The 15,363-nt window shown below is 37.7% G+C and overlaps 1 protein-coding gene across 15 annotated transcripts in view; it reads right to left on the bottom strand.

Moving 5' to 3' along the window:
* The window catches only part of LOC100744883 (glutamate-gated chloride channel), an 88,117-nt gene that overhangs the window by 56,763 nt on the left and 15,991 nt on the right, over window positions 1-15,363 (bottom strand). The window contains exon 1 of one of the 15 annotated variants that reach the window (XM_033319014.1): window positions 1,955-1,979. The exons of the other annotated variants lie outside the window; for them this stretch is intronic. The gene's annotated coding sequence lies outside the window, so the exon portion shown is untranslated. Of the gene's footprint in view, window positions 1-1,954; window positions 1,980-15,363 lie in introns of those variants that run through there. 15 annotated transcript variants of the gene reach the window in all.

Raw genomic sequence — 15,363 nt, 5'->3', positions numbered from 1 at the left:
TGCAATGGCAGTCGGTATATTTGATCAAGATGTTAATGATAAAAATAGTTTAATGTACCCAAAACTTTATGCACCCGGATTACAAAATTTACTTTTTAATAAAAAGGAATTTTGCTGGAGTGCTATACATAGATTTTTTGCTGGCTGTGTATTATTTTTAGTTGCATATGGAACGTACAAGGATGGGGTATCACCAAAGGGCTATGTACTATCTGATCACATGTTACTAGGAAATGTTGTAGCTACTATATTAGACATAGTCGTGACTGTCCAAATAGCCCTTGATACATCATATTGGACAATTGTTAATCATATTATGGTTTGGGGCTCGCTCATTTGGTATTTTATTTTAGATTATTTCTATTCCATCTGTTTGTCCTTGGTAATAGTTACACTTTGTTCGATTTCTAGTAATAATATTTGAGCCTGACCAAAGTGTACGAATTAACAATCGCATTATTAACGACAACAATAATACAAAGAATAATACAAAAGAACAAAGTGTATTAATTAATAATCAGAGGCTGTACCTATTACCTTTTTGCAACAGACTGCAAATTTAAATCACTTACTAAATGCAGCGCTAACATATTTCAACGTTTGATGTATATACTACTTCTCCGTTTGACTTACAATCGCGTCGATGATCGTGAAAGCGAGCTAAGTCAAGAAACGAGTCTATCGCTTATACTTTGTGCTACGTCTGTTTACGTTACAAGCTGAGACAATGTCCGCAAGATGGTGGAAATTGAATCGTTGGATCGAGTTGGTGGTTGAGTCGTTAAAAAGAATTCAGTTCACGTAAGACTCGCCAAACGCAAAGCTGTATATATCTCGAGAGAAAAACAATATACGACTTTCATAATCACTGGCACAAGTCAAAATTTAAATCCGAAGATAAAGAGCTTATTAATAGCATAAATGCAATTTATCGATTTAATCGTATCGCGATATTATATTTTATATGGTTGTTGAGTATTAGAATGGTGTAAGTTAATTCATTGTTTCTTTTAAATGAAACAATATCGTGCCTTATTGTCGTAAAAAATCCATCGTATCGCGACAGAGAATAACTTTACTTAATTATGGAACTTAATTATTTATTTATTTATATACGTATTTATTTAGATGGAAAATAATAATAAACCCTTTGGTGTATAAGATAAGAAAGTAGGAGAAGGTTACAATTAACATATGTGTATAGGTTGAAGATATAAATATAAATATAAAAATAAATTTAAGTATACGTTCCAACGAGTGTTTTAAAGAGACTAAGCTTTACCAAATAGATCTATCATCTGACTGTAAAGAGATGGAATAATCTAGCACACGGTTAAAACAATTAATATAACGACAAGTTACGCGGTATGGATTAGTGAGAAACAAATTATTATTCCAATACATTCGTCTAAGACATCTCGAGCGAACATTAAGAGAGAACTGCCGGATGATTAATGTAACTAAAGGGAGACTCTTAAAAGTTGAAATACACGAGCAAATTGAAATTCTCAGAATCTTGATTTATATATCTATTAGGTTGCTAACTACATGATTGCGGATTTTGTCATTAGGTGGTATCGACAAAATCCGCAACCACTTAGTTGCCAAGCCAATAGCTCCAGCTGGAGCTCTCTACAATTTGAACGTAAAGACAGTTTGATGAAAAATAAACGACAGAATCTTGACGAACGATGACGTATATTAGAAAAAATAGGAAGCATGATCTACGACATCGATGAAACCGAACGGAAGAAGCAATTTAATCGTGAGAACGATCGCACCTGTTTGACCCTAGCTAGCTTTCCCCATCAGCAGGATCCGCTAGGTCTCTTTCCGCTTCGACATTGTTTTCCATTGAAATTCCATTTCTAAGCTAATTTTAGAACAGTAGGCCATAACAGTCGGGTGTACGAGCTGCCTACCCACGATGCCAATTGTCCACTGCTCGACTTACCTCTATTAAGTTCCGCGCGCGGTTCTCCCACCAACTCGCTTGCCTCGATTATTTTCTGGTCAATCGCGTTCCGATAGCGACGGTAGCCAACGATTCTCAGGATTATCCCGGACCGCTCTCTAGATCCGCTAAAAAATGCATCGAAGCAACACACGATCATAAGCAAACGCGAGCAACGCGCAAGCTACGATCTGAGAACACGCGACGATAACGAGCGATCGATGATGAAATTCAATTCTCGGTTCAAGTGAAAGTGGGAGCCATGCGTCTGGAAAATGATGCGACGGATTTGCCCCAGGGAACCTTGGATACATATAGCTATGTACGTGTTACGCGGATATAAATACACGTTTTATCTAATTTCGATCTATCGATGTTCAACTTTGTTTCGCGACTCTGTATCATTTTATAGATTGCGATACATGGTGTCGATGGTGATCGTATAAAGAGGAGAATAAGTGGAAGAAAAATTCGACCGACTTTAGGTTCACGTGTCGCGGCCGTCGCGTTTTTCACTGCAATCTTCGACGATCTAACTAAGAACCTCTGGAAAACTGATAAGGTTCGAGTCAATATTCCGTGCATATTATGATTATAGCTGATCACGTGAAATATCGTTTAAGGTACAATTATATTCGCAACGAAAATTATTCAGCAGCGCAGTTATTTCCCATGTAATTTATCGTTAAGATTATCCCTCTGAAAAAGAGAGATACCGTTATGGCATTTTAATCGAGTTTTAATTTCGTGTAACAATTGGAGAAGTCACGGGAACAGGAAATTGTCTAGTTAAGTACAGAAAAAGATAAATTCTTTTAGGGCCGTGTAGCTTTACGATCGACGTTTCGTTGAAAGGTAGGCGAATAATATGGACGGTCAACGATGCAAATAAATTTAATTGAGAAAATTCAGATTATATTAAAGTACCGAGCGTTCTTCTCATTTATGAAAGGGAGATCAGTGCCCAGCCAATAATTCGCGAGTTAAACGATCCACGTTCTAATTCTAAACGGACATAAATTATTTATTTTGACTGAATATCAATGTCTGTCTCCGATAACGGCGGTTTGAATTACGATATCGAAGAAATCGACATCAAATATACGGGAAATAGGCTCTGGAGACCGCTAGATTTCATCGAGATCGATTTATTCCCGATACAGCCGAGTCTTATTGAAATCTTATCAAGTTAAAACGATTCAACCGATCGATCGATAAATTCTGTAATTGCGATATTAGTGACGCATCAATTTTAGCCTAATGAAATTCAATTTAATTATTCTTCGATAATCAATAATCATTCACGCTTTTTATCGAGTGTTTTGACCGAAAGATACACATATAACAAGCATAACCACATCCATTCACGAAACCTGTAAGCTTAAAAGCGATCTGACGTCGATCAACGCTGCGTCCAATGATATTCCATTAAGCATCGAGCAATGAAATAATTGCGCAAATGTAGGCAAAACGCGAGATTATTAAAAAGAAAAGATACACGAAGCAACTTATTGTTTTGGCAAAGCGCAAGAAATGTATGCGATTTTTAGCGATAGAATTTCTGTAATTTGAAAAGGAATAATTCATTGCAGTGATATAAAAAAACACTTCGATTTCCTAAAATTTCTTCAAATTCTATCTATCCGGATGTATACGGAAAAAGAGATAGTAGCGAAAAAATATAAAATTATAATACAATAGAAGTAACGTAATGAGAATTTAATAGAATTTAACGCGTGCGAATTCAGTGTAAATTAGCTACGAAGTAATTATAAATGAAATATCGTTTTAACGCAACTTTGCTTCTTAATGGGTTAAAAGACATCATATTACGTAGATGTAGCCACCGCTTCCTCACCGCTTTAATTAACACGGAATTTAGCGTGGAAAGCATAAAAAGAAGATTCTTTCTTGTTAAGGGACCAAGCTCGAACGCTTTGTAATTTATGGACCGTTGGGCCTTCGTGTTGTGCTTAAGGTTCGTTCTTTCGCATATATTTTATCGAGAGGACCTTCCATCCCTGACAAGTGCCCACTCGATTGCACGAACCGATACCGTAAGCAAGAGATCCGAAGATATTCTTGTACCTAGAGCATCTCTAACTATTCTCGTTCTTCGCACTTCACCTCGGTCGCTCGTTTTACAAATCCTCCCGACGTAATAATTCAACTCGACTAATTTACAAAACTTGTATAAACCTGAAAAATCATTTGGCAATGGTCAAAAAGTTTAGCAATTATTATCTCGTTTGAAACATAGTTTGATACACAAGAATGGTAATCTTATCGGTTTCGTGTAAGAAAATTAGGTATTTTTTAATCTACATTCGTCGTTTCTTTCGATCGATATTTCCAACAATTCTCAGATTCGTATTGTTGTTGTACTCGTAGATACTCGATTTCGCGTATATTATACATTGTTTTACATTGTTAGTGATTCAGACTCGGAGCAGATGTTTCGCGATCTTTCGTGCCAATCGCTTCAAACACAAACTTAGGGTAGAAAACTACGATGGTTAACGTAATCGTATAACTGCAAATAGTTTCAACGATCGTTCGCCACGCTCGTCGTAATTCTGCATGAAGAAAAAATTCTGTTCGATCGATCGTCCTCCCGATACCTTGGATTAATTGTCATATTTCGAACGAAACCGGTGGATGTCGTAAACACTTGTAAAACCGGTAGTTTATGCCGTAGAAATATCAGCGAAATAAACGAACGGAAAGAAGAAATATTCGGTAAAATGGATGAAATAGATGAAAGATTCGAATATACGGAATGGCCCGACCTTCGGCAAAGCCATGACACGGTAGTATCTTTCCGTGCCAGTCAGACTAACTTCCACGGGCATTTTCAATCAGCCTAGCCTAATATTTTTACAAAGACTTTTGCAAGCCATTCGTACGCATCGTTGATCATTTCAAAGGATTTCTAATGCTTTCTGGTCATTGAACGATTACGATATACGAACTCGCTGTATGTAGGCCAAGGTTTTCTGAATAGAGCACGTTCAACTAAATGTGCACCAGGTGGAAACGATATAGGTAGGTCGTAAAGTAAAGTGTTAAGTAGGGTCGCTAATTGATCTAACTGCAGCAGGGGTTATACGCGCTGCACACGCATGCAGGCACCTACGTCAGCCTTTTAAATCAATTGAATACCACCCCAGGGTAGAAAGCACGATATGTCACATTCCCACCTTTTTTTAAATAAATGCAAAAGAGACCGTAGTCTACTTATGCGAGTGCTTTAAAATAGAATAGCAAAGCGAAAGAAAGTTTATAGTTAGCTAAGCAATTTACTTGCCTATATACGCGTGTTAGTATAACTTTTGTGTTAGATATTTTACACCATGTTGCGGATAGCTATCTATTCCCAAGTATATGTATCGTATACCATACAGTGGTCGAAGTTCTCATCGAGCCACTATATTTTTTGATAAAATATTATCTATTTAGATCTGCAGATGATACACATACAACTTATTGAACTTTTGAACTTATTGAAGCAGGCATACCTCGTAGCATCGTTGTGGGGCCAGTAATATACACGCTGTACACTGAAGATATTACTACTATTACCGAGGCCCCAATATTTAGATCCGCAGATGGTACACATCAAATATTATCTAATTATTCCGTTTTGACGACGATGGAAATTTCGACCACCGTATCTACTCACTGTTCTTGTCAGATACGATCTTGTTTCGGTGCATGACCTACCAAATTCGCTAAACACGCTACAGAAAAGGAAGACCCTTGCGAAAAAGAAGTTCTAGTTTTCCTCGACGATATATATTGGTTTTTACCACCTACTATAGGTCGAACGTCTGTCACGTTGACTATTCGCGTTATGGTCGCTAATAAAGTTGAAAATTTCATGCGACCTTAAACTTGCAATTAAACGACGAAATTTTCCTCTGTAAGACTACACCGCTTTTCTTACCGTTCGTATCTAAGCTTGCTTTCGTCGACTACCGTAGCTCGAATTAAGAGTCTCGGTCTCTGAAGCTTGTAAACTTCTACTATTGGCCAATTGTACGATCACGCTATAAGAAACGAAAAGCGAAACTTCGACGTCGTGTACGAGTGGCAATTTAGTGTAATAAGGAGCGAGTTGACTATGGAGAAAGAAAATGGGGTTAATAACCCGCTCGAAGAAGCCCTGCTCTACCATTTTACGTGCTTCTTCAAAAACGACTATCCCGTTAAAAAGCAGACATTACGAGATGACACTATAGGGCGGAGATACGTCCCATTATCCCCATAATTGTCTACTCGTAGTTTCCTACTCTCTTCTGTCTTATGTCTTAAAGCTTATGCCGTATTTCTGTAAAGTGGGACAATTACATGCGCATATATGGATATCCTGCGTGTAATATTTTTATATGTAGCGTGTAATATCTTTCTTTTATCGCAAACATCGCGCAAAATAGGTTCGAAACTATCTTTATTTTTCGCCAGAATTTAACCAGCGTTCTGAACCGATACGTATTCGCACGAACGAGAAAATTTTGTTCGTGCAGTGGCGATGGTTGCTCGGAAATTTCACTGTATTATAGAAAATTTGGTTATTTTTTTCCTATAACGTGGCATGTAAAAATACATTTTTCGAGCACGTTCAAATTTTTATTCGACGCAACGATAATTACAAACTAAATTACGTCGAATTTTTTCACTTATTAACACTTTTCTCGTTTATGCGCTCGTCGCTGTACTTTGCTGTAAATCGAACAAATCCTTTTCTTTTTTAGAACGTATCGCAAAAATATTCGATTTACGAATCGAGGTAATGCTTCCAAAAGAATTGACATATCCAATTTCGGAAATGCCGATGCGATCGAAATACAATACGTACGATGCTATATCGAAATCCGTTGTTCTTTACCGGCACAGTTGTACGCATTTTCAACGTAATCTCGACCGGTTGAATTTTTCTTCGGATTAACTTTTATCTTATTTATATAAAAATGCTACGTAAATTTTGCCTCCTCATCCGTGTAAATAGGCTATCAATCTTATAGTAAATATAACGTTGCGGTATAAGTTGATTGTAAACGGTGCTTTCAAAGCTTACCGAAGATAGCAATAAAGTATTGTCATTATTCACTTAATGAACAAACATTTAGAAATTAATGACGGTCACTATAGGCGAATGCTATAAACGTGAGTTGTAAAATTTAATGCACAGAATGGACTAAAACGTTCTCCTTATTTTTTTAATGATCGAACATTTAGAAATTATGACGATAGCCATTATAGATGAATGTTATAAATGGAAATTGCAAACTTCCATGGACGCAAGTTACGTATAATAGCGACGATATTTTTCCCTATAAATATCCCGATCAACGTTATGAATAACGTAACGGTATCATCGTTATGAATAACAATCAGTTAATCTGTCGATTCATTTGCGCGTATGGTCTGCGTCGAAATGTCGCGTAGATCGAGCAAATGGAAAAGAATTCTCGCACGTCACAGTTTCGTAATCGCGTCAAGCGTATCAACTCGTCAAGCTTATCGCTAGATATATCTGATTAATTCCTTCGTTAGACGTACGAGAGTACTCATCTTCGCAGATAAACGAAATTAACGATCGATAGTAATTTCCAATTACATGTTACAATTCGCACGTACTGTTCACACCGGTCTGACAACACGAGAACACAAGCAACACGATCGTTCACATTTTTCATTTCACACTGATAATAAAAATCTTGTTTCGTTTAATCGCAACGACGGAATTTCACCGAGTGCACACTCGAAACACCGTTACCGAACGCTATAATTAATGGAGCAATTGGTAACCAGGGCGATAGCATTATTATACGGTGCAAGCGAGTTGTAATCATGATTATAATCCCAAACGTGTTCTCGTTTTGCACGTGCAGCATCGATTAACGCGTAACGATAACGCAACCTCCGAGTAAATTGCATGAAAGATCGTAGCCTGTTAGAAATTTCAACGCCAAAACCGAACAGCTCTACTGTGTCATCGATTAATCGAGAGCGAAGGAAGCGTCGAAAATCGTATTACGTTGCTTGGAAAGCGTTTCGATGAGAAGAGACCACGAGCCTGTTCAAAAAATAACTAAGGCTTATCGGTGCATATATCTTTGAACGATACATCGACTTTTGTAAATACCTTCGAATGTTGCCGAAATTTGGCTACGAAACTTCACGACAATCCGATATATCGAACAATTTCTCGGACAATCTCGTTAAATCCTTTTTCCTCCTAGTTCTCGCGCAAGACGTTACGATCACGTAAAAATTACAATTCACCAGGATGAAAACTACGTTTCGACGAGAACGTTCAGCCGTTTTACGACCAGTAATATTCATTTTTTAACGAGCCAATGTTTAGATAACTTAGCCTCGTACTGGCTCCGACCGACGCGATACTTGCTTCGAGAAACTTTACTGCGTGCAAAAGGTTACAATTTGCAGTTATTATAAATGAACGAGATGCATATTAAATGGGCGGCCTTGACCCCGTAAACAGTATTTTCGTGATTTAGCCGAGTGTCCTTCGTACATTCTTAAAATAACTCACAACACAGAGACTCGCACCGATCCCAACAAGACTTGGCACAGCTGTACCGGCATTGGTAATTAAATAACGAGGCTGATCTTCCATCTGAATATCAATTCCTTCATCGCCTGCTAATTATTTACGCTTGGTATTCTTGAACAACCTCTGATACGAACGAAAGTCAATCTTTCCCGATAAGAAATATATGATCGCGAGGTATCGTGCTCATTCTGCGTGCACTTACCAGTTGTTTGTTAACGTGACGGCTCACCAAACTTGCACGATCGTGTTATGCCCGTTGTTATAGAAAACATTTTGAAATTTCATTGGCAGACTTTTTATAAATTTTCCATAATTTGTTTTGTTAGGAAAATTTCATTTAAAAATCTTCTGCGGTAAATGATCGATTACTTTCACCGAACATTCTATACATATGTAACGTATTTGTGTCTTTAGTTTCGAAATGATTTGTTTCAAACTTTAGCAATGTGTTCGTGACAATCGTACCGTGTATTGTACAAAGTCCTTTGTACGGCACGAATAATAAATTGAGAAATTGTTCGTATAAATATCCAAATACCTTTGCCGGCTATTGTATTTGATCAGCGTAACAGAATGAACGTCACACGCTAATTATATATTAATTGAAAATTCCGGTTGCAATGGTACGTCGTGTAAACGTTAATTCCGATTAAAAGCTAGTGGTAGCCTGATGAAAATAAGGATAATGCAATGATTTATTTAGACGAAAAGCTCTCGAACCTAATAGCTTTCGAGTATTTCTCTGTATCCTTTCACGAGAATCATGGAGGCTAATACTCCTGGGCCAAAGTGGGAACTAAAAGCGGTGGTAAATGGGGTCGGTCAGTCTTCGATACCGTTATACGCAGCAACCTTCTCCCTCTCCTACTCTTTCGCTTTTCCACCCTCTGACGTCACAGAGTAGACAGAGAATCAGCTCTCTCCCACCCCCTCCTCTTAGCTTTCATTTCGGGTCAACCGAGGTCGAGCTATAATACCGTGTTCGACTTACGTTCTCTTTCTCTTCTTTCACACTCGACGAACAATACGAACGGTCCGTTCCGTCTGTCGTCTTCCTTTGGATCCGATTCCTCCAGCGTTCGCGTTCGCAACGCTTGCGTTCAGATTTTCAATCTGAAATCCAGCGGATCCCGCTGATCACGGCATCGTATAGACGACAAGGAAGCGATTCCGCGTGAAGAAACAAGTCGAAGATACAAAGGAAGGTTTATCACATGACGTCTCGTTCTCGAGGAAATCGAGTTTGTTAGAATTTGTCAAGTACAGCCACGGACAAAAATAAATGGAGAGTAAGTAGTAGTAGTAGTAGTAGTAGTAGTAGTAGTAGTAGTAGTAGTAGTAGTAGTAGTAGTAGTAGTAGTAGTAGTAGTAGTAGTAGTAGTAGTAGTAGTAGTAGTAGTAGTAGTAGTAGTAGTAGTAGTAGTAGTAGTAGTAGTAGTAGTAGTAGTAGTAGTAGTAGTAGTAGTAGTAGTAGTAGTAGTAGTAGTAGTAGTAGTAGTAGTAGTAGTAGTAGTAGTAGTAGTAGTAGTAGTAGTAGTAGTAGTAGTAGTAGTAGTAGTAGTAGTAGTAGTAGTAGTAGTAGTAGTAGTAGTAGTAGTAGTAGTAGTAGTAGTAGTAGTAGTAGTAGTAGTAGTAGTAGTAGTAGTAGTAGTAGTAGTAGTAGTAGTAGTAGTAGTAGTAGTAGTAGTAGTAGTAGTAGTAGTAGTAGTAGTAGTAGTAGTAGTAGTAGTAGTAGTAGTAGTAGTAGTAGTAGTAGTAGTAGTAGTAGTAGTAGTAGTAGTAGTAGTAGTAGTAGTAGTAGTAGTAGTAGTAGTAGTAGTAGTAGTAGTAGTAGTAGTAGTAGTAGTAGTAGTAGTAGTAGTAGTAGTAGTAGTAGTAGTAGTAGTAGTAGTAGTAGTAGTAGTAGTAGTAGTAGTAGTAGTAGTAGTAGTGGTAGTAGTGGTAGTAGTAGTAGTAGTAGTAGTAGTAATAAGTGGAAGATACGATCGAAGTTTAATCAAACTATTAATAGTCGGTGCGCGTTCATACGTTCTCGCGAGCATCCAAATTCTGACATTGTGCGAGTCATCCCTTGGATATAATGGATCGATAATTTCATTCAGTGCTTCTTCTCGCTACCTATTAGAGCTACCTACACGCTACCTACTCTGGTGACACAAATAGTACTTACTCCCGTTAGCTGCAACAACACAGTGCAGGCTAAGAACAATGTTAAGACAGCGTATGTAGAATTTTTAAAGCCTACTAGATGCTATACAGCAACAACGACACCCCAGTGTTATGTATACTTGATTCGTATTGTGGTGGCACTCGACCACGGAAATTTCCAACGGCTTCGCGACACAAAGCGCTATACCTTCAAAGCGTAAGGCCGACAGGCCTAATGTACCATCGATATCCCTATGATTCTTTCGCCGAATATTCGGAAGAACACATACGCGGCAATAGTCGCGGACTTCTAACGAACGCGCGCGTAGTGGGGATATCGAGCGGTAACAAAGAAAAGAATCTGTTCGGTTTTGAACCAAAAGATTCGTTCTGGCCCGAGCTGCGAAGTGCGAAAGATTCAGCGAAGCAAACACGATTAGAGAAACAAGTCGTCGACTCTTGAGAGTTCGGTGTTAATCGTTATTTGTTATTAATCGTTGTTAACCGTCGATCGTGGTTAATCGTTATTTGTCGTTAATTGTTAGAAGTTCGATAAACGCTATTGTCGAAAATCAAAAGTATTTGTTGTGGGCATGTTCAGCGACGATCACCTCGGTATTAATATTTAGAATCTGTATTATAAAAATACGTATTTGACGAAACTTGGTGGATAACCGTTTCCACTACCTGCCAGCTTATTTTTGTTCGCTTATTTTGTATATATTTCACATAGAATTACTGTTTCGTCGATTGCGCCACCATTACTCCGTATATCCTACTTGTCACATTGTCAAGACGCACGTCGTTTCGTAGTCTGAAATGAAATTTGTATATCGAGCTGGTTATTTCGTTAGCTTTAGGGATTTCAGTCCTGACACCGCTAATTTTATTCGCGTCTCAGTTGCAATGGGTGCACGCTCGACAAGCGGAAACGAAATCCAGCTGTGCCATTGATAGACCGGAAACACGGTAGAATGGCCTGACTCGTCACTGGCAGCCTCTGACAGCTCTCGATAAAACTTCTCTGACAATCGAGGCGAACGCCGAGAAAATCCGCGCTTTACCCCCGATGGTTGTTGCTGCAACATTTTCCATACAGAACCCACCTACAACGTGGGCTTAACTTTTAAACGAGCAGCTTTAAAAACCGATAGAAACTTCGCCGTTAATCCTACGGAAATTCTATTCATCCCATCGTTTTACGTGTCGCGTTACGCGTAATAGCCATGAAAGGGAACGATACGCTTGTCAGAATCGCCACTCGGGTCATTCTCCTTCTTCGTCCACTGAATGATTAATACAAACGCATAATATACAGGCCGTTTCATAATACGCGGCACCCAGTTGGGAAATGGACAGGGGACGCAAAAGCAACGTAAAAAGTCCATACAAACGCGTGTCCCACTCGACCCTGTTTCAAACATGTAGCCACCCACTTTCGTGTTACGGGAATCCGCAACAGCTTATCTTCGTGCAAGGTGCTCGAAATGGCTACTGTCGATGGTTCGTCGTGTCAAAAAATTTCATAATCTCTCGGAAATTCCAGACGTACGTCGATTAAAACGGATGGAGGATAGCCACTTGGAGCGTAGTTTATCGTACAATTATCGAAACGTTAAAGACACAAAAATGGCTATAATAATGGCAAAATTGGTAAAGATACACGATGTTGAAAAATCAGAGATATTAAAAAACATGATATTGAAAATTATCTAAAGCGCATATTGATCCCTCAGATATCTAGGTAACAGAACGCTTAACTATAGAAAAACCTTAGATATACTGATATAATAAAGTGGTATCATTGCGATAAAGACGATAATAACAACGATTTTATAAAAATGGGAAAAAATGGAAACAGCAAACGAAAATAATGAAGAAATGATGAAACATTCGTGACATTGGGAAAAAAACTTCAACGGTGCGAAGTACAAAAAGAACTCTAATCTAACTCTATGCAGTTATTTATCCCGAAGAAATTATGTGACTCGGAAAGCAAAATAACATGCGATTCATCGATATTTCAGGAATCTATCGATTCCAATCTATCAATTCCAATCTGTATATGACTAAATAAAATTTCATATCAGGAAAGGGATTTTTCTATTATTCGAACGCTTTTGTGTCCCTGTTAGTTCTGATAAGAGAGTCTCTAGTGTATCTCATAAAAAACACGGTAATTAATTTAGATGGTCAAAGATTAAACGGTCGTCAAGATTTCGAATATGTAGAAAAAACTTCCTCTACGATATATCGATGCTCGCAATTCCGTGGTTTCAACCCTTCGCGAGTAAACTGGATCGTTAAAAATCGAAATGAAATTTCATCCTTGAATTTCTTTCTCGTAAACGTTTGTCTCGATCGAAAAATAATTGCTTCGAATCTCTGCAAACGTTTCGCTGGAAAATTCATAGAAAATGTAATCTTAGAAAATGTAAAAGCTTCAGGTAGGACAGTCTAAGTAAAGAGAGCAACGTTAGATAAACTCTACATTGGTAATTCATACTAATCAACGATGTATTTTCTGCCTTTTCTTATTTTCCATTTCCATACTTATCAATGGAGAGGTATAGGAGAATATGAGAAACGAATGAAACATCATTCGCGAAAGAAAAAAGAAACGAACAAATGCCAGATCAAATGTGTTAGAAAATATTTTTTCAGTGAAAAACAGGTAGTTTATTTTTAACTGAATTGCCTGCTTCAAAGAATTTCCTGTACACACAGCCCTGAATAATTGACGAACCGACTCGTGGTTTTACGACGAGCAATGTACAAGAGACAACAGTATCGCTCAAGATTAATTCAAACATTTACTGCTGAACCAACATAGCCGAGGTTCTTATAACAGCGTTTCGAAGTTGAAAGAAAGAAAATTCTACCGACGACGATGAAATATCATTTCATCCTATCGTACGATACAACATGGAACAGTTTGCAACTTAAATTACGTATTCGTGTATTTAATTTACGGGATAAAGTCCCATTAGTGTACAAAGTAGCGTTCAAGCGATTAATATTATTGTCAATACTATTGTCAATATTATTATCAATATTTAGAGTTCTTAATATTGTATCGATAATATATGTATACTGATTGTCTAGAGGATCTCTTATGTACGATAATGTCGAGAACCTTAAATATTGACGATAATATTGATCGTCTGAATGACGCTCCTTAAACCCTTAACCTACGATTTACGTTCGAGAATTTTGGACCGAAAACGTAAACAAGCTATTATACAGGGTGGTTGGTAACTGGTGGTACAAGCGGAATTTTTTGTTCGAGGCTTTGTTTTCGAGAAAATCGACTTTGAATTTTCGCTCGGTACGCATGCACTTTATCGTGTCTCGTTATAAGATATCTCACTGTAGATCGTTGTCTCGATGGAAAAATTAAAAAGAAAAATTTTTATTCCATATTTTCGACTTCTCTTTTCGCGTAGAATCACCCCCTTTCCAGTTACTAACCACCCTGCATATTATATTTGGCCCGATCGTCGTACTACAGGCTAAGAAATATTCGACGATTCCATGTTATTGTCAATAGAGAAAGTAAGTTGCTAATTTTGGATATTGATTTTTTATCTCGGGTATACAGGCTGCAAAGATTAAGAGTGTGCAGCATTTTCGTGACATTTTCAATAATCTCACAAAGAGATGTTTCGAGCAAAAGTTAAACAAACTCGAAACCTGGTTGCAAACAGCAATAAAAAGAATTTTTCAACAATTTGCTTCTTCAATAAAAAGTCACCTTGATTTTTGCACATGGCACTGTGTATTTTTGACTTGATAGGGTTGTAGCTAACGCCAAGACGAACTCAACGACACGTTACGCTATCGCCTTCGCACGACCTTTTTGCAATTAGAAACGTTAATATGGAAAATAATTTTATTTCAACGAAATTACGTATTCATAGGTCGTAATACAGTAACTCGTTGAATCCGTCTCGGGGTCAGCTGCAACCCTATCAAATCAAAAAATACACAGTGCCATCTGCAAAAATCAAGGTAACTTTTTATTGAAAAAGTCAATTTTTCAAAAAGTTTTTTATTGCAAATTCAAGACAATTCGAGGCTGACTAATCCTTGTTTCAAACGTTATTTTGTGAGATTATTGAAAATGCTACAAGAATGGCGGATGAAATATTTCCCCAAAAAAATCTCTTACACCCTACAATTTGTATACTTCATAAATATTGTTGAAAAAAATAGTTGTTATTAATTAATGTGAAAGGAAATATACTTTTACTATACAATAACTGTAGCTGAATGAAAATTCCTCTCATACAGACACCTGGATTCAACGTAGTTAAGTGTCTCGAAGCCGCATCTCTTCAATATGTATAAACGTGTTAGAACGATTTTTAATTGGAATGATCTTTGATTAAAAATCGAGAAACGATTATTTGGTTAAACAACAAAGTGTACCAAGTACGCAAACACCTACGGAAGTTTGAGAATGGGAATTCTGAATCGAACAAAAGGTTTGATACATTGCCAAACGTATCTGCAACTTTACGCGAGCGATTAATAGAGCCTGAGGCAAAGAATCTTGAATTATAACGACTTGGTACACGTGTTAATGTGCTAGCAAACTAATGGTTCGTTCTTTTGTTCGCGATAACCGACGGTACGTGATAATAATTTTCGCTTGTATTTTACCTATGCCGCAGCAACG

The sequence above is a fragment of the Bombus impatiens genome, unplaced genomic scaffold, assembly GCF_000188095.3.
Source record: "Bombus impatiens unplaced genomic scaffold, BIMP_2.2 scf_0135, whole genome shotgun sequence".
Lineage (NCBI taxonomy): Eukaryota > Metazoa > Arthropoda > Insecta > Hymenoptera > Apidae > Bombus > Bombus impatiens.
Note: the sequence above shows the minus strand (reverse complement) of the source record. Positions and strands in the feature narration are given on the sequence as shown.